Source organism: Phyllobates terribilis, unplaced genomic scaffold, assembly GCF_046119375.1.
Source record: "Phyllobates terribilis strain yellow unplaced genomic scaffold, ASM4611937v1 Scaffold_75__1_contigs__length_6962009, whole genome shotgun sequence".
NCBI classification, from domain to species: Eukaryota; Metazoa; Chordata; class Amphibia; order Anura; family Dendrobatidae; genus Phyllobates; species Phyllobates terribilis.
This window is the reverse complement of record NW_027362835.1, coordinates 5,401,245-5,422,429: the sequence shown is the minus strand read 5'-3', so window position 1 is coordinate 5,422,429 and position 21,185 is coordinate 5,401,245.

Here is a 21,185-nt window from a genome sequence, read left to right as displayed (position 1 = left end):
ACCGTTGCCATGACGACCATTATGACATCACCGTTGCCATGACGACCATTATGACATCACCGTTGCCATGACGACCATTATGACATCACCGTTGCCATGACGACCATTATGACATCACCGTTGCTATGACGACCATTATGACATCATTGTTGCCATGACGACCATTATGACATCACCGTTGCCATGACGACCATTATGACATCACCGTTGCCATGACGTCCATTATGACATCATTGTTGCCATGACGACCATTATGACATCACCGTTGCCATGACGACCATTATGACGTCGCCATGACGACCATTATGACATCACCATTGCCATGATGACCAATATGACATCACCGTTGCCATGACGACCATTATGACGTCGCCATGACGACCATTATGACGTCGCCATGACGACCATTATGACGTCGCCATGACGACCATTATGACATCACCGTTGCCATGACGACCATTATGACATCACCGTTGCCACGACGACCATTATGACATCACAGTTGCCACGACGTCCATTATGACATCACCGTTGCCATGACGACCAATATGACATCACCGTTGCCATGACGACCATTATGACATCACCGTTGCCATGACGACCATTATGACATCACCGTTGCCATGACGACCATTATGACATCACCGTTGCTATGACGACCATTATGACATCATTGTTGCCATGACGACCATTATGACATCACCGTTGCCATGACGACCATTATGACGTTGCCATGACGTCCATTATGACATCATTGTTGCCATGACGACCATTATGACATCACCGTTGCCATGACGACCATTATGACGTCACCATGACGACCATTATGACATCACCATTGCCATGATGACCAATATGACATCACCGTTGCCATGACGACCATTATGACGTCGCCATGACGACCATTATGACGTCGCCATGACGACCATTATGACATCACCGTTGCCACGACGATCATTATGACATCACCGTTGCCACGACGTCCATTATGACATCACCGTTGCCATGACGACCATTATGACATCACCGTTGCCATGACGACCATTATGACATCACCGTTGCCATGACGACCATTATGACGTTGCCATGACGTCCATTATGACATCATTGTTGCCATGACGACCATTATGGCATCACCGTTGCCATGACGACCATTATGGCATCACCGTTGCCATGACGACCATTATGGCATCACCGTTGCTATGACGACCATTATGACATCACCGTTGCTATGACGACCATTATGACATCATTGTTGCCATGACGACCATTATGACATCACCGTTGCCATGACGACCATTATGACGTTGCCATGACGTCCATTATGACATCATTGTTGCCATGACGACCATTATGGCATCACCGTTGCCATGACGACCATTATGGCATCACCGTTGCCATGACGACCATTATGGCATCACCGTTGCCATGACGACCATTATGGCATCACCGTTGCCATGACGACCATTATGGCATCACCGTTGCCATGACGACCATTATGGCATCACCGTTGCCATGACGACCATTATGGCATCACCGTTGCCATGACGACCATTATGGCATCACCGTTGCCATGACGACCATTATGGCATCACCGTTGCCATGACGACCATTATGGCATCACCGTTGCCATGACGACCATTATGGCATCACCGTTGCCATGACGACCATTATGGCATCACCGTTGCCATGACGACCATTATGACATCACCGTTGCCATGACGACCATTATGACATCATTGTTGCCATGACGACCATTATGACATCACCGTTGCCATGACGACCATTATGACGTTGCCATGACGTCCATTATGACATCATTGTTGCCATGACGACCATTATGACATCACCGTTGCCATGACGACCATTATGACGTCGCCATGACGACCATTATGACATCACCATTGCCATGATGACCAATATGACATCACCGTCGCCATGACGACCATTATGACGTCGCCATGACGACCATTATGACGTCGCCATGACGACCATTATGACATCACCGTTGCCACGACGACCATTATGACATCACCGTTGCCACGACGTCCATTATGACATCACCGTTGCCACGACGACCATTATGACATCACCGTTGCCATGACGACCATTATGACATCACCGTTGCCATGACGACCATTATGACATCACCGTTGCCATGACGACCATTATGACGTTGCCATGACGACCATTATGACATCACCGTTGCCATGACGACCATTATGACGTTGCCATGACGACCATTATGACATCACCGTTGCCATGACGACCATTATGACGTCGCCATGACGACCATTATGGCATCACCGTTGCCATGACGACCATTATAGCATCACCGTTGCCATGACGACCATTATGGCATCACCGTTGCCATGACGACCATTATGGCATCACCGTTGCCATGACGACCATTATGGCATCACCGTTGCCATGACGACCATGATGGCATCACCGTTGCCATGACGACCATGATGGCATCACCGTTGCCATGACGACCATGATGGCATCACCGTTGCCATGACGACCATGATGGCATCACCGTTGCCATGACGACCATGATGGCATCACCGTTGCCATGACGACCATGATGGCATCACCGTTGCCATGACGACCATGATGGCATCACCGTTGCCATGACGACCATGATGGCATCACCGATGCCATGACGACCATGATGGCATCACCGATGCCATGACGACCATGATGGCATCACCGTTGCCATGACGACCATGATGGCATCACCGTTGCCATGACGACCATGATGGCATCACCGTTGCCATGACGACCATGATGGCATCACCGTTGCCATGACGACCATGATGGCATCACCGTTGCCATGACGACCATGATGGCATCACCGTTGCCATGACGACCATTATGGCATCACCGTTGCCATGACGACCATTATGGCATCACCGTTGCCATGACGACCATTATGGCATCACCGTTGCCATGACGACCATTATGGCATCACCGTTGCCATGACGACCATTATGGCATCACCGTTGCCATGACGACCATTATGGCATCACCGTTGCCATGACGACCATTATGGCATCACCGTTGCCATGACGACCATTATGACGTCGCCATGACGACCATTATGACGTCGCCATGACGACCATTATGACATCACCGTTGCCACGACGACCATTATGACATCACCGTTGCCACGACGTCCATTATGACATCACCGTTGCCACGACGTCCATTATGACATCACCGTTGCCACGACGTCCATTATGACATCACCGTTGCCACGACGACCAATATGACATCACCGTTGCCATGACGACCAATATGACATCACCGTTGCCATGATGACCAATATGACGTCGCCGTTGCCATGACGACCATTATGACGTTGCCATGACGACCATTATGACATCACCGTTGCCATGACGACCATTATGACATCACCGTTGCCATGACGACCATTATGACATCACCGTTGCCATGACGACCATTATGACATCACCATTGCCATGACGACCAATATGACATCACCGTTGCAATGACGACCATTATGACGTCGCCATGACGACCATTATGACATCACCATTGCCATGACGAACAATATGACATCACCGTTGCCATGACATCACCGTTGCCATGACGACCATTATGACATCACCGTTGCCATGACGACCATTATGACATCACCGTTGCCATGACGACCATTATGACGTTGCCATGACGTCCATTATGGCATCATTGTTGCCATGACGACCATTATGACATCACCGTTGCCATGACGACCATTATGACGTCGCCATGACGACCATTATGGCATCGCCGTTGCCATGACGACCATTATGACATCACCGTTGCCATGACGACCATTATGACATCACCGTTGCCATGACGACCATTATGACATCACCGTTGCCATGACGACCATTATGACATCACCGTTGCCATGACGACCATTATGACATCACCGTTGCCATGACGACCATTATGACATCACCGTTGCCATGACGACCACTATGACGTTGCCATGACGACCATTATGACGTTGCCATGACGACCATTATGACATCACCGTTGCCATGACGACCATTATGACGTTGCCATGACGACCATTATGACATCACCGTTGCCATGACGACCATTATGACGTCGCCATGACGACCATTATGGCATCACCGTTGCCATGACGACCATTATGGCATCACCGTTGCCATGACGACCATGATGGCATCACCGTTGCCATGACGACCATGATGGCATCACCGTTGCCATGACGACCATGATGGCATCACCGTTGCCATGACGACCATGATGGCATCACCGTTGCCATGACGACCATGATGGCATCACTGTTGCCATGACGACCATGATGGCATCACCGTTGCCATGACGACCATGATGGCATCACCGTTGCCATGACGACCATGATGGCATCACCGTTGCCATGACGACCATGATGGCATCACCGTTGCCATGACGACCATGATGGCATCACCGTTGCCATGACGACCATGATGGCATCACCGATGCCATGACGACCATGATGGCATCACCGATGCCATGACGACCATGATGGCATCACCGATGCCATGACGACCATGATGGCATCACCGTTGCCATGACGACCATGATGGCATCACCGTTGCCATGACGACCATGATGGCATCACCGTTGCCATGACGACCATGATGGCATCACCGTTGCCATGACGACCATGATGGCATCACCGTTGCCATGACGACCATGATGGCATCACCGTTGCCATGACGACCATGATGGCATCACCGTTGCCATGACGACCATGATGGCATCACCGTTGCCATGACGACCATTATGGCATCACCGTTGCCATGACGACCATTATGGCATCACCGTTGCCATGACGACCATTATGGCATCACCGTTGCCATGACGACCATTATGGCATCACCGTTGCCATGACGACCATTATGGCATCACCGTTGCCATGACGACCATTATGGCATCACCGTTGCCATGACGACCATTATGGCATCACCGTTGCCATGACGACCATTATGGCATCACCGTTGCCATGACGACCATTATGGCATCACCGTTGCCATGACGACCATTATGGCATCACCGTTGCCATGACGACCATTATGGCATCACCGTTGCCATGACGACCATTATGACATCACCGTTGCCATGACGACCATTATGACATCATTGTTGCCATGACGACCATTATGACATCACCGTTGCCATGACGACCATTATGACGTTGCCATGACGTCCATTATGACATCACCGTTGCCATGACGACCATTATGACATCACCGTTGCCATGACGACCATTATGACGTCGCTATGACGACCATTATGACATCACCATTGCCATGATGACCAATATGACATCACCGTCGCCATGACGACCATTATGACGTCGCCATGACGACCATTATGACGTCGCCATGACGACCATTATGACATCACCGTTGCCACGACGACCATTATGACATCACCGTTGCCACGACGTCCATTATGACATCACCGTTGCCACGACGTCCATTATGACATCACCGTTGCCATGACGACCAATATGACATCACCGTTGCCATGACGACCAATATGACATCACCGTTGCCATGACGACCAATATGACGTCGCCGTTGCCATGACGACCATTATGACATCACCGTTGCCATGACGACCATTATGACATCACCGTTGCCATGACGACCATTATGACGTTGCCATGACGTCCATTATGGCATCATTGTTGCCATGACGACCATTATGACATCACCGTTGCCATGACGACCATTATGACATCACCGTTGCCATGACGACCATTATGACATCACCGTTGCCATGACGACCATTATGACATCACCGTTGCCATGACGTCCATTATGACATCACCGTTGCCATGACGACCATTATGACATCACCGTTGCCATGACGACCATTATGACGTTGCCATGACGACCACTATGACATCACCGTTGCCATGACGACCATTATGACGTTGCCATGACGACCATTATGACATCACCGTTGCCATGACGACCATTATGACGTCGCCATGACGACCATTATGGCATCACCGTTGCCATGACGACCATTATGGCATCACCGTTGCCATGACGACCATTATGGCATCACCGTTGCCATGACGACCATGATGGCATCACCGTTGCCATGACGACCATGATGGCATCACCGTTGCCATGACGACCATGATGGCATCACCGTTGCCATGACGACCATGATGGCATCACCGTTGCCATGACGACCATGATGGCATCACCGTTGCCATGACGACCATGATGGCATCACCGTTGCCATGACGACCATGATGGCATCACCGTTGCCATGACGACCATGATGGCATCACCGTTGCCATGACGACCATGATGGCATCACCGTTGCCATGACGACCATGATGGCATCACCGTTGCCATGACGACCATGATGGCATCACCGTTGCCATGACGACCATGATGGCATCACCGTTGCCATGACGACCATGATGGCATCACCGTTGCCATGACGACCATGATGGCATCACCGTTGCCATGACGACCATGATGGCATCACCGTTGCCATGACGACCATGATGGCATCACCGTTGCCATGACGACCATGATGGCATCACCGTTGCCATGACGACCATGATGGCATCACCGTTGCCATGACGACCATTATGGCATCACCGTTGCCATGACGACCATTATGGCATCACCGTTGCCATGACGACCATTATGGCATCACCGTTGCCATGACGACCATTATGGCATCACCGTTGCCATGACGACCATTATGGCATCACCGTTGCCATGACGACCATTATGGCATCACCGTTGCCATGACGACCATTATGGCATCACCGTTGCCATGACGACCATTATGGCATCACCGTTGCCATGACGACCATTATGGCATCACCGTTGCCATGACGACCATTATGGCATCACCGTTGCCATGAAGACCATTATGACATCACCGTTGCCATGACGACAATTATGACATCACCGTTGCCATGACGACTATTATGACATCACCGTTGCCATGACGACCATTATGACGTTGCCATGACTTCCATTATGACATCATTGTTGCCATGACGACCATTATGACATCACCGTTCCCATGACGACCATTATGGCATCACCGTTGCCATGACGACCATTATGGCATCACCGTTGCCATGACGACCATTATGGCATCACCGTTGCCATGACGACCATTATGGCATCACCGTTGCCATGACGACCATTATGGCATCACCGTTGCCATGACGACCATTATGGCATCACCGTTGCCATGACGACCATTATGGCATCACCGTTGCCATGACGACCATTATGGCATCACCGTTGCCATGACGACCATTATGGCATCACCGTTGCCATGACGACCATTATGACATCACCGTTGCCATGACGACCATTATGGCATCACCGTTGCCATGACGACCATTATGACATCACCGTTGCCATGACGACCATTATGACATCACCGTTGCCATGACGACCATTATGACATCACCGTTGCCATGACGACCATTATGACATCACCATTGCCATGACGACCATTATGACATCACCGTTGCCATGACGACCATTATGACATCACCGTTGCTATGACGACCATTATGACATCATTGTTGCCATGACGACCATTATGACATCACCGTTGCCATGACGACCATTATGACATCACCGTTGCCATGACGTCCATTATGACATCATTGTTGCCATGACGTCCATTATGACATCACCGTTGCCATGACGACCATTATGACGTCGCCATGACGACCATTATGACATCACCATTGCCATGATGACCAATATGACATCACCGTTGCCATGACGACCATTATGACGTCGCCATGACGACCATTATGACGTCGCCATGACGACCATTATGACATCACCGTTGCCATGACGACCATTATGACATCACCGTTGCCACGACGACCATTATGACATCACAGTTGCCACGACGTCCATTATGACATCACCGTTGCCATGACGACCAATATGACATCACCGTTGCCATGACGACCATTATGACATCACCGTTGCCATGACGACCATTATGACATCACCGTTGCCATGACGACCATTATGACATCACCGTTGCTATGATGACCATTATGACATCATTGTTGCCATGACGACCATTATGACATCACCGTTGCCATGACGACCATTATGACGTTGCCATGACGTCCATTATGACATCATTGTTGCCATGACGACCATTATGACATCACCGTTGCCATGACGACCATTATGACGTCACCATGACGACCATTATGACATCACCATTGCCATGATGACCAATATGACATCACCGTTGCCATGACGACCATTATGACGTCGCCATGACGACCATTATGACATCACCATTGCCATGATGACCAATATGACATCACCGTTGCCATGACGACCATTATGACGTCGCCATGACGACCATTATGACGTCGCCATGACGACCATTATGACATCACCGTTGCCACGACGACCATTATGACATCACCGTTGCCACGACGTCCATTATGACATCACCGTTGCCACGACGTCCATTATGACATCACCGTTGCCATGACGACCAATATGACATCACCGTTGCCATGACGACCAATATGACATCACCGTTGCCATGATGACCAATATGACGTCGCCGTTGCCATGACGACCATTATGACGTCGCCGTTGCCATGACGACCATTATGACGTTGCCATGACGACCATTATGACATCACCGTTGCCATGACGACCAATATGACATCACCGTTGCCATGACGACCATTATGACGTCGCCATGACGACCATTATGACATCACCATTGCCATGACGAACAATATGACATCACCGTTGCCATGACATCACCGTTGCCATGACGACCATTATGACATCACCGTTGCCATGACGACCATTATGACATCACCGTTGCCATGACGACCATTATGACGTTGCCATGACGTCCATTATGGCATCATTGTTGCCATGACGACCATTATGACATCACCGTTGCCATGACGACCATTATGACATCACCGTTGCCATGACGACCATTATGACGTTGCCATGACGACCATTATGACATCACCGTTGCCATGACGACCATTATGACGTTGCCATGACGACCATTATGACATCACCGTTGCCATGACGACCATTATGACGTCGCCATGACGACCATTATGGCATCACCGTTGCCATGACGACCATTATGGCATCACCGTTGCCATGACGACCATTATGGCATCACCGTTGCCATGACGACCATGATGGCATCACCGTTGCCATGACGACCATGATGGCATCACCGTTGCCATGACGACCATGATGGCATCACCGTTGCCATGACGACCATGATGGCATCACCGTTGCCATGACGACCATGATGGCATCACCGTTGCCATGACGACCATGATGGCATCACCGTTGCCATGACGACCATGATGGCATCACCGATGCCATGACGACCATGATGGCATCACCGTTGCCATGACGACCATGATGGCATCACCGTTGCCATGACGACCATGATGGCATCACCGTTGCCATGACGACCATGATGGCATCACCGTTGCCATGACGACCATGATGGCATCACCGTTGCCATGACGACCATGATGGCATCACCGTTGCCATGACGACCATGATGGCATCACCGTTGCCATGACGACCATTATGGCATCACCGTTGCCATGACGACCATGATGGCATCACCGTTGCCATGACGACCATTATGGCATCACCGTTGCCATGACGACCATTATGGCATCACCGTTGCCATGACGACCATTATGGCATCACCGTTGCCATGACGACCATTATGGCATCACCGTTGCCATGACGACCATTATGGCATCACCGTTGCCATGACGACCATTATGGCATCACCGTTGCCATGACGACCATTATGGCATCACCGTTGCCATGACGACCATTATGGCATCACCGTTGCCATGACGACCATTATGGCATCACCGTTGCCATGACGACCATTATGGCATCACCGTTGCCATGACGACCATTATGGCATCACCGTTGCCATGACGACCATTATGGCATCACCGTTGCCATGACGACCATTATGGCATCACCGTTGCCATGACGACCATTATGACATCACCGTTGCCATGACGACCATTATGACATCACCGTTGCCATGACGACCATTATGACGTTGCCATGACGTCCATTATGACATCATTGTTGCCATGACGACCATTATGACATCACCGTTGCCATGACGACCATTATGGCATCACCGTTGCCATGACGACCATTATGGCATCACCGTTGCCATGACGACCATTATGGCATCACCGTTGCCATGACGACCATTATGGCATCACCGTTGCCATGACGACCATTATGGCATCACCGTTGCCATGACGACCAATATGACATCACCGTTGCCATGACGACCATTATGACGTCGCCATGACGACCATTATGACGTCACCATGACGACCATTATGACATCACCATTGCCATGATGACCAATATGACATCACCGTTGCCATGACGACCATTATGACGTCGCCATGACGACCATTATGACGTCGCCATGACGACCATTATGACATCACCGTTGCCACGACGACCATTATGACATCACCGTTGCCACGACGTCCATTATGACATCACCGTTGCCACGACGTCCATTATGACATCACCGTTGCCATGACGACCAATATGACATCACCGTTGCCATGACGACCAATATGACATCACCGTTGCCATGATGACCAATATGACGTCGCCGTTGCCATGACGACCATTATGACGTCGCCGTTGCCATGACGACCATTATGACGTTGCCATGACGACCATTATGACATCACCGTTGCCATGACGACCAATATGACATCACCGTTGCCATGACGACCATTATGACGTCGCCATGACGACCATTATGACATCACCATTGCCATGACGAACAATATGACATCACCGTTGCCATGACATCACCGTTGCCATGACGACCATTATGACATCACCGTTGCCATGACGACCATTATGACATCACCGTTGCCATGACGACCATTATGACGTTGCCATGACGTCCATTATGGCATCATTGTTGTCATGACGACCATTATGACATCACCGTTGCCATGACGACCATTATGACATCACCGTTGCCATGACGACCATTATGACGTTGCCATGACGACCATTATGACATCACCGTTGCCATGACGACCATTATGACGTTGCCATGACGACCATTATGACATCACCGTTGCCATGACGACCATTATGACGTCGCCATGACGACCATTATGGCATCACCGTTGCCATGACAACCATTATGGCATCACCGTTGCCATGACGACCATTATGGCATCACCGTTGCCATGACGACCATTATGGCATCACCGTTGCCATGACGACCATGATGGCATCACCGTTGCCATGACGACCATGATGGCATCACCGTTGCCATGACGACCATGATGGCATCACCGTTGCCATGACGACCATGATGGCATCACCGTTGCCATGACGACCATGATGGCATCACCGTTGCCATGACGACCATGATGGCATCACCGTTGCCATGACGACCATGATGGCATCACCGTTGCCATGACGACCATGATGGCATCACCGTTGCCATGACGACCATGATGGCATCACCGTTGCCATGACGACCATGATGGCATCACCGATGCCATGACGACCATGATGGCATCACCGTTGCCATGACGACCATGATGGCATCACCGTTGCCATGACGACCATGATGGCATCACCGTTGCCATGACGACCATGATGGCATCACCGTTGCCATGACGACCATGATGGCATCACCGTTGCCATGACGACCATGATGGCATCACCGTTGCCATGACGACCATGATGGCATCACCGTTGCCATGACGACCATGATGGCATCACCGTTGCCATGACGACCATGATGGCATCACCGTTGCCATGACGACCATGATGGCATCACCGTTGCCATGACGACCATGATGGCATCACCGTTGCCATGACGACCATGATGGCATCACCGTTGCCATGACGACCATGATGGCATCACCGTTGCCATGACGACCATGATGGCATCACCGTTGCCATGACGACCATGATGGCATCACCGTTGCCATGACGACCATGATGGCATCACCGTTGCCATGACGACCATGATGGCATCACCGTTGCCATGACGACCATGATGGCATCACCGTTGCCATGACGACCATGATGGCATCACCGATGCCATGACGACCATGATGGCATCACCGTTGCCATGACGACCATGATGGCATCACCGTTGCCATGACGACCATGATGGCATCACCGTTGCCATGACGACCATGATGGCATCACCGTTGCCATGACGACCATGATGGCATCACCGTTGCCATGACGACCATTATGGCATCACCGTTGCCATGACGACCATTATGGCATCACCGTTGCCATGACGACCATTATGGCATCACCGTTGCCATGACGACCATTATGGCATCACCGTTGTCATGACGACCATTATGACATCACCGTTGCCATGACGACCATTATGACATCACCGTTGCCATGACGACCATTATGACATCACCGTTGCCATGACGACCATTATGACGTTGCCATGACGTCCATTATGACATCATTGTTGCCATGACGACCATTATGACATCACCGTTGCCATGACGACCATTATGGCATCACCGTTGCCATGACGACCATTATGGCATCACCGTTGCCATGACGACCATTATGGCATCACCGTTGCCATGACGACCATTATGGCATCACCGTTGCCATGACGACCATTATGGCATCACCGTTGCCATGACGACCATTATGGCATCACCGTTGCCATGACGACCATTATGGCATCACCGTTGCCATGACGACCATTATGACGTCGCCGTTGCCATGACGACCATTATGACGTTGCCATGACGACCATTACGACAACACCGTTGCCATGACGACCATTACGACATCACCGTTGCCATGACGACCATTATGACATCACCGTTGCCATGACGACCATTATGACATCACCGTTGCCATGACGACCATTATGACATCACCATTGCCATGACGACCAATATGACATCACCGTTGCCATGACGACCATTATGACGTCGCCATGACGACCATTATGACATCACCATTGCCATGACGACCAATATGACATCACCGTTGCCATGACATCACCGTTGCCATGACGACCATTATGACATCACCGTTGCCATGACGACCATTATGACATCACCGTTGCCATGACGACCATTATGACGTTGCCATGACGTCCATTATGGCATCATTGTTGCCATGACGACCATTATGACATCACCGTTGCCATGACGACCATTATGACGTCGCCATGACGACCATTATGGCATCATCGTTGCCATGACGACCATTATGACATCACCGTTGCCATGACGACCATTATGACATCACCGTTGCCTTGACGACCATTATGACATCACCGTTGCCTTGACGACCAATATGACATCACCGTTGCCATGACGACCATTATGGCATCACCGTTGCCATGACGACCATTATGGCATCACCATTGCCATGACGACCATTATGGCATCACCGTTGCCATGACGACCATTATGGCATCACCGTTGCCATGACGACCATTATGGCATCACCGTTGCCATGACGACCATTATGGCATCACCGTTGCCATGACGACCATTATGGCATCACCGTTGCCATGACGACCATTATGGCATCACCGTTGCCATGACGACCATTATGGCATCACCGTTGCCATGACGACCATTATGGCATCACCGTTGCCATGACGACCATTATGGCATCACCGTTGCCATGACGTCCATTATGGCATCACCGTTGCCATGACGACCATTATGGCATCACCGTTGCCATGGCGACCATTATGGCATCACCGTTGCCATGGCGACCATTATGGCATCACCGTTGCCATGGCGACCATTATGGCATCACCGTTGCCATGACGACCATTATGGCATCACCGTTGCCTTGACGACCATTATGGCATCACCGTTGCCATGACAACCATTATGGCATCACCGTTGCCATGACAACCATTATGACATCATTGTTGCCATGACAACCATTATGACATCACCGTTGCCATGACGACCATTATGACGTTGCCATGACGTCCATTATGACATCATTGTTGCCATGACGACCATTATGACATCACCGTTGCCATGACGACCATTATGACGTCGCCATGACGACCATTATGACATCACCATTGCCATGACAACCAATATGACATCACCGTTGCCATGACGACCATTATGACGTTGCCATGGCGTCCATTATGACATCATTGTTGCCATGACGACCATTATGACATCACCGTTGCCATGACGACCATTATGACGTCGCCATGACGACCATTATGACATCACCATTGCCATGACGACCAATATGACATCACCGTTGCCATGACGACCATTATGACGTCGCCATGACGACCATTATGGCATCATTGTTGCCATGACGACCATTATGACATCACCGTTGCCATGACGTCCATTATGACATCACCGTTGCCATGACGACCATTATAACATCACCGTTGCCATGACGACCATTATGACATCACCGTTGCCATGACGACCATTATGGCATCATTGTTGCCATGACGACCATTATGACATCACCGTTGACATGACGACCATTATGACATCGCCGTTGCCATGACGACCATTATGACATCGCCGTTGCCATGACGACCATTATGACGTCGCCGTTGCCATGACGACCATTGTGACGTCGCCGTTGCCATGACGACCATTGTGACGTCGCCGTTGCCATGACGACCATTATGACGTCGCCGTTGCCATGACGACCATTATGGCGTCACCGTTGCCATGACGACCATTATGGCGTCACCATTGCCATGACGACCATTATGGCGTCGCCATGACGACCATTATGACATCACCGTTGCCATGACGACCATTATGACATCACCGTTGCCATGAGGACCATTATGACATCACCGTTGCCATGACGACCATTATGACATCACCGTTGCCATGACGACCATTATGACATCACCGTTGACATGACGACCATTATGACATCACCGTTGCTATGACGACCATTATGACATCATTGTTGCCATGACGACCATTATGACATCACCGTTGCCATGACGACCATTATGACGTTGCCATGACGTCCATTATGACATCACTGTTGCCATGACGACCATTATGACATCACCGTTGCCATGACGACCATTATGACGTCGCCATGACGACCATTATGACATCACCATTGCCATGATGACCAATATGACATCACCGTTGCCATGACGACCATTATGACGTTGCCATGACATCCATTATGGCATCATTGTTGCCATGACGATCATTATGACATCGCCATGACGACCATTATGACATCATTGTTGCCATGACGACCAATATGACATCACCGTTGCCATGACGACCATTATGACATCACCGTTGCCATGACGACCATTATGACATCACCGTTGCCATGACGACCATTATGACATCACCGTTGCCATGACGACCATTATGAAGTTGCCATGACGACCATTATGACATCACCATTGCCATGACGACCATTATGACGTCGCCATGATGACCATTATGACGTCGCCATGATGACCATTATGACATCATCGTTGCCATGACGACCATAATGGCATCACCGTTGCCATGACGACCATAATGGCATCACCGTTGCCATGACGACCATCATTGTTGCCATGACGACCATTAGGACATCACCGTTGCCATGACGACCAATATGACGTCTCCATGACGACCATTATGGCATCATTGTCGCCATGACGACCATTATGGCATCATTGTTGCCATGACGACCATTATGACATCATTGTTGCCATGACGACCATTATGACATCATTGTTGCCATGACGACCATTATGACATCATTGTTGCCATGACGACCATTATGACATCATTGTTGCCATGACGACCATTATGACATCATTGTTGCCATGACGACCATTATGACATCATTGTTGCCATGACGACCATTATGACATCATTGTTGCCATGACGACCATTATGACATCACCGTTGCCATGACGACCATTATGACGTCGCCATGACGACCATTATGACGTCGCCATGACGACCATTATGACGTCGCCATGACGACCATTATGACGTCGCCATGACGACCATTATGACGTCGCCATGACGACCATTATGACATCACCGTCGCCATGACGACCATTATGACTTCGCCATGACGACCATTATGACATCACCGTTGCCATGACGACCATTATGACTTCGCCATGACGACCATTATGACATCACCGTCGCCATGACGACCATTGTGACACCACCGTTGCCATGACGACCATTATGACACCACCGTTGCCATGACGACCATTATGACATCACCGTTGCCATGACGACCATTATGACACCACCGTTGCCATGACGACGATTATGACACCACCGTTGCCATGACGACCATTATGACACCACCGTTGCCATGACGACCATTATGACACCACCGTTGCCATGACGACCAATATGACACCACCGTTGCCATGACGACCAATATGACACCACCGTTGCCATGACGACCAATATGACACCACCGTTGCCATGACGACCAATATGACACCACCGTTGCCATGACGACCAATATGACACCACCGTTGCCATGACGACCAATATGACACCACCGTTGCCATGACGACCATTATGACGTCGCCATGACGACCATTATGACGTCGCCATGACGACCATTATGGCATCATTGTTGCCATGACGACCATTATGACATCACCGTTGCCATGACGACCATTATGACATCACCGTTGCCATGACAACCATTATGACATCATTGTTGCCATGACGACCATTATGACATCACCGTTGCCATGACGACCATTATGACGTTGCCATGACGTCCATTATGACATCATTGTTGCCATGACGACCATTATGACATCACCGTTGCCATGACGACCATTATGACATCACCGTTGCCATGACGACCATTATGACGACGCCATGACGACCATTATGACATCACCATTGCCATGACGACCAATATGACATCACCGTTGCCATGACGACCATTATGACGTCGCCATGACGACCATTATGGCATCATTGTTGCCATGACGACCATTATGACATCACCGTTGCCATGACGTCCATTATGACATCACCGTTGCCATGACGACCATTATGACATCACCGTTGCCATGACGACCATTATGGCATCATTGTTGCCATGACGACCATTATGACATCACCGTTGCCATGACGACCATTATGACATCACCGTTACCATGACGTCCATTATGACGTTACCATGACGTCCATTATGACATCACCGTTGCCATGACGTCCATTATGACGTTACCATGACGTCCATTATGACATCACCGTTACCATGACGTCCATTATGACGTTGCCATGACGTCCATTATGACATCACCGTTGCCATGACGACCATTATGACGTCCATTATGACATCACCGTTGCCATGACGACCATTATGACGTCGCCATGACGTCCATTATGACGTCGCCATGACGACCATTATGGCATCACCGTCGCCATGACGACCATTATGGCATCACCGTCGCCATGACGACCATTATGACGTCGCCATGACGACCATTATGACATCACCGTTGCCATGACGACCATTATGACGTCGCCATGACGACCATTATGACATCACCATTGCCATGATGACCAATATGACATCACCGTTGCCATGACGACCATTATGACGTTGCCATGACATCCATTATGGCATCATTGTTGCCATGACGACCATTATGACATCGCCATGACGACCATTATGACATCACCGTTGCCATGACGACCATTATGACGTCGCCATGACGACCATTATGACGTCGCCGTTGCCATGACGACCATTATGACGTCGCCGTTGCCATGACGACCATTATGACGTCGCCGTTGCCATGACGACCATTATGACATCACTGTTGCCATGACGACCATTATGCCGTTGCCATGACGACCATTATGACATCACTGTTGCCATGACGACCATTATGACGTTGCCATGACGACCATTATGACGTCGCCGTTGCCATGACGACCATTATGACATCACCGTTGCCATGACGACCATTATGACGTCGCCATGACGACCATTATGACATCACCATTGCCATGATGACCAATATGACATCACCGTTGCCATGACGACCATTATGACGTCGCCATGACGACCATTATGACATCACCATTGCCATGACGACCAATATGACATCACCGTTGCCATGACGACCATTATGACGTCGCCATGACGTCCATTATGACATCACCGTTGCCATGACGTCCATTAGGACATCACCGTTGCCATGACGTCCATTAGGACATCATTGTTGCCATGACGACCAATATGACATCACCGTTGCCATGACGACCAATATGACGTCACCGTTGCCATGACGACCAATATGACGTCGCCGTTGCCATGACGACCAATATGACGTCGCCGTTGCCATGACGACCAATATTACATCGCCGTTGCCATGACGACCATTATGACGTCACCATGACGACCATTATGGCATCATTGTTGCCATGACGACCATTATGACATCACCGTTGCCATGACGTCCATTATGACATCACCGTTGCCATGACGTCCATTATGACATCACCGTTGCCATGACGACCAATATGACATCACCGTTGCCATGACGACCAATATGACATCACCGTTGCCATGACGACCAATATGATATCATTGATGCCATGACGACCATTATGGCATCATTGTTGCCATGACGACCATTATGACATCACCGTTGCCATGACGACCATTATGACGTTGCCATGACGTCCATCATGACATCACCATTGCCATGACGACCATTATGACGTCACCGTCGCCATGACTACCATTATGACATCACCGTTGCCATGACTACCATTATGACATCACCGTTGCCATGACTACCATTATGACGTCGCCATGACTACCATTATGACATCACCGTTGCCATGACTACCATTATGACATCACCGTTGCCATGACTACCATTATGACGTTACCATGACGTCCATTATGACATCACCGTTGCCATGACTACCATTATGACGTTACCATGACGTCCATTATGACATCACCGTTACCATGACGTCCATTATGACATCACCGTTGCCATGACTACCATTATGACGTCGCCATGACTACCATTATGACATCACCGCTGCCATGACTACCATTATGACGTTACCATGACGTCCATTATGACATCACCGTTACCATGACGTCCATTATGACGTTACCATGACGTCCATTATGACATCACCGTTGCCATGACGACCATTATGGCGTCCATTATGACATCACCGTTGCCATGACGACCATTATGACGTCGCCATGACGTCCATTATGACGTCGCCATGACGACCATTATGGCATCACCGTCGCCATGACGACCATTATGGCATCACCGTCGCCATGACGACCATTATGGCATCACCGTCGCCATGACGACCATTATGGCGTTGCCATGACGACCATTATGACGTCGCCATGACGACCATTATGACGTCGCCATGACGACCATTATGGCGTCGCCATGACGACCATTATGGCGTCGCCATGACGACCATTATGGCGTCGCCATGACGACCATTATGGCATCACCGTTGCCATGACGACCATTATGGCATCACCGTTGCCATGACGACCATTATGACGTTACCATGACGTCCATTATGACATCACCGTTGCCATGACGACCATTATGACGTCCATTATGACATCACCGTTGCCAGGACGACCATTATAACGTCGCCATGACGTCCATTATGACGTCGCCATGACGACCATTATGGCATCACCGTCGCCATGACGACCATTATGGCATCACCGTCGCCATGACGACCATTATGGCATCACCGTCGCCATTACGACCATTATGACGTCACCGTCGCCATGACGTCCATTATGACATCACCGTTGCCATGACGTCCATTATGACATCACCGTTGCCATGACGTCCATTATGACATCACCGTTGCCATGACGACCAATATGACATCACCGTTGCCATGACGACCAATATGACATCACCGTTGCCATGACGTCCATTATGACATCATTGTTGCCATGACGACCATTATGGCATCATTGTTGCCATGACGACCATTATGACATCACCGTTGCCATGACGACCATTATGACATCATTGTTGCCATGACGACCATTATGACATCATTGTTGCCATGACGACCATTATGGCATCATTGTTGCCATGACGACCATTATGACATCACCGTTGCCATGACGACCATTATGACGTTGCCATGACGTCCATTATGACATCACCATTGCCATGACGACCATTATAACGTCACCATGACGACCATTATGACATCACCGTCGCCATGACTACCATTATGACATCACCATTGCCATGACTACCATTATGACATCACCGTTGCCATGACTACTATTATGACATCACCGTTGCCATGACTACCATTATGACGTTACCATGACGTCCATTATGACATCACCGTTACCATGACGTCCATTATGACATCACCGTTGCCATGACGACCGTTATGGCATCACCGTCACCATGACGACCATTATGGCATCACCGTCGCCATGACGACCATTATGACATCACCGTTGCCATGACTACCATGATGACGTTACCATGACGTCCATTATGACATCACCGTTACCATGACGTCCATTATGACGTTACCATGACGTCCATTATGACATCACCGTTGCCATGACGTCCATTATGACGTTAGCATGACGTCCATTATGACATCACCGTTACCATGACGTCCATTATGACGTTGCCATGACGTCCATTATGACATCACCGTTGCCATGACGACCATTATGACGTCCATTATGACATCACCGTTGCCATGACGACCATTATGACGTCGCCATGACGTCCATTATGACGTCGCCATGACGACCATTATGGCATCACCGTCGCCATGACGACCATTATGGCATCACCGTCGCCATGACGACCATTATGACGTCGCCATGACGACCATTATGACATCACCGTTGCCATGACGACCATTATGACGTCGCCATGACGACCATTATGACATCACCATTGCCATGATGACCAATATGACATCACCGTTGCCATGACGACCATTATGACGTTGCCATGACATCCATTATGGCATCATTGTTGCCATGACGACCATTATGACATCGCCATGACGA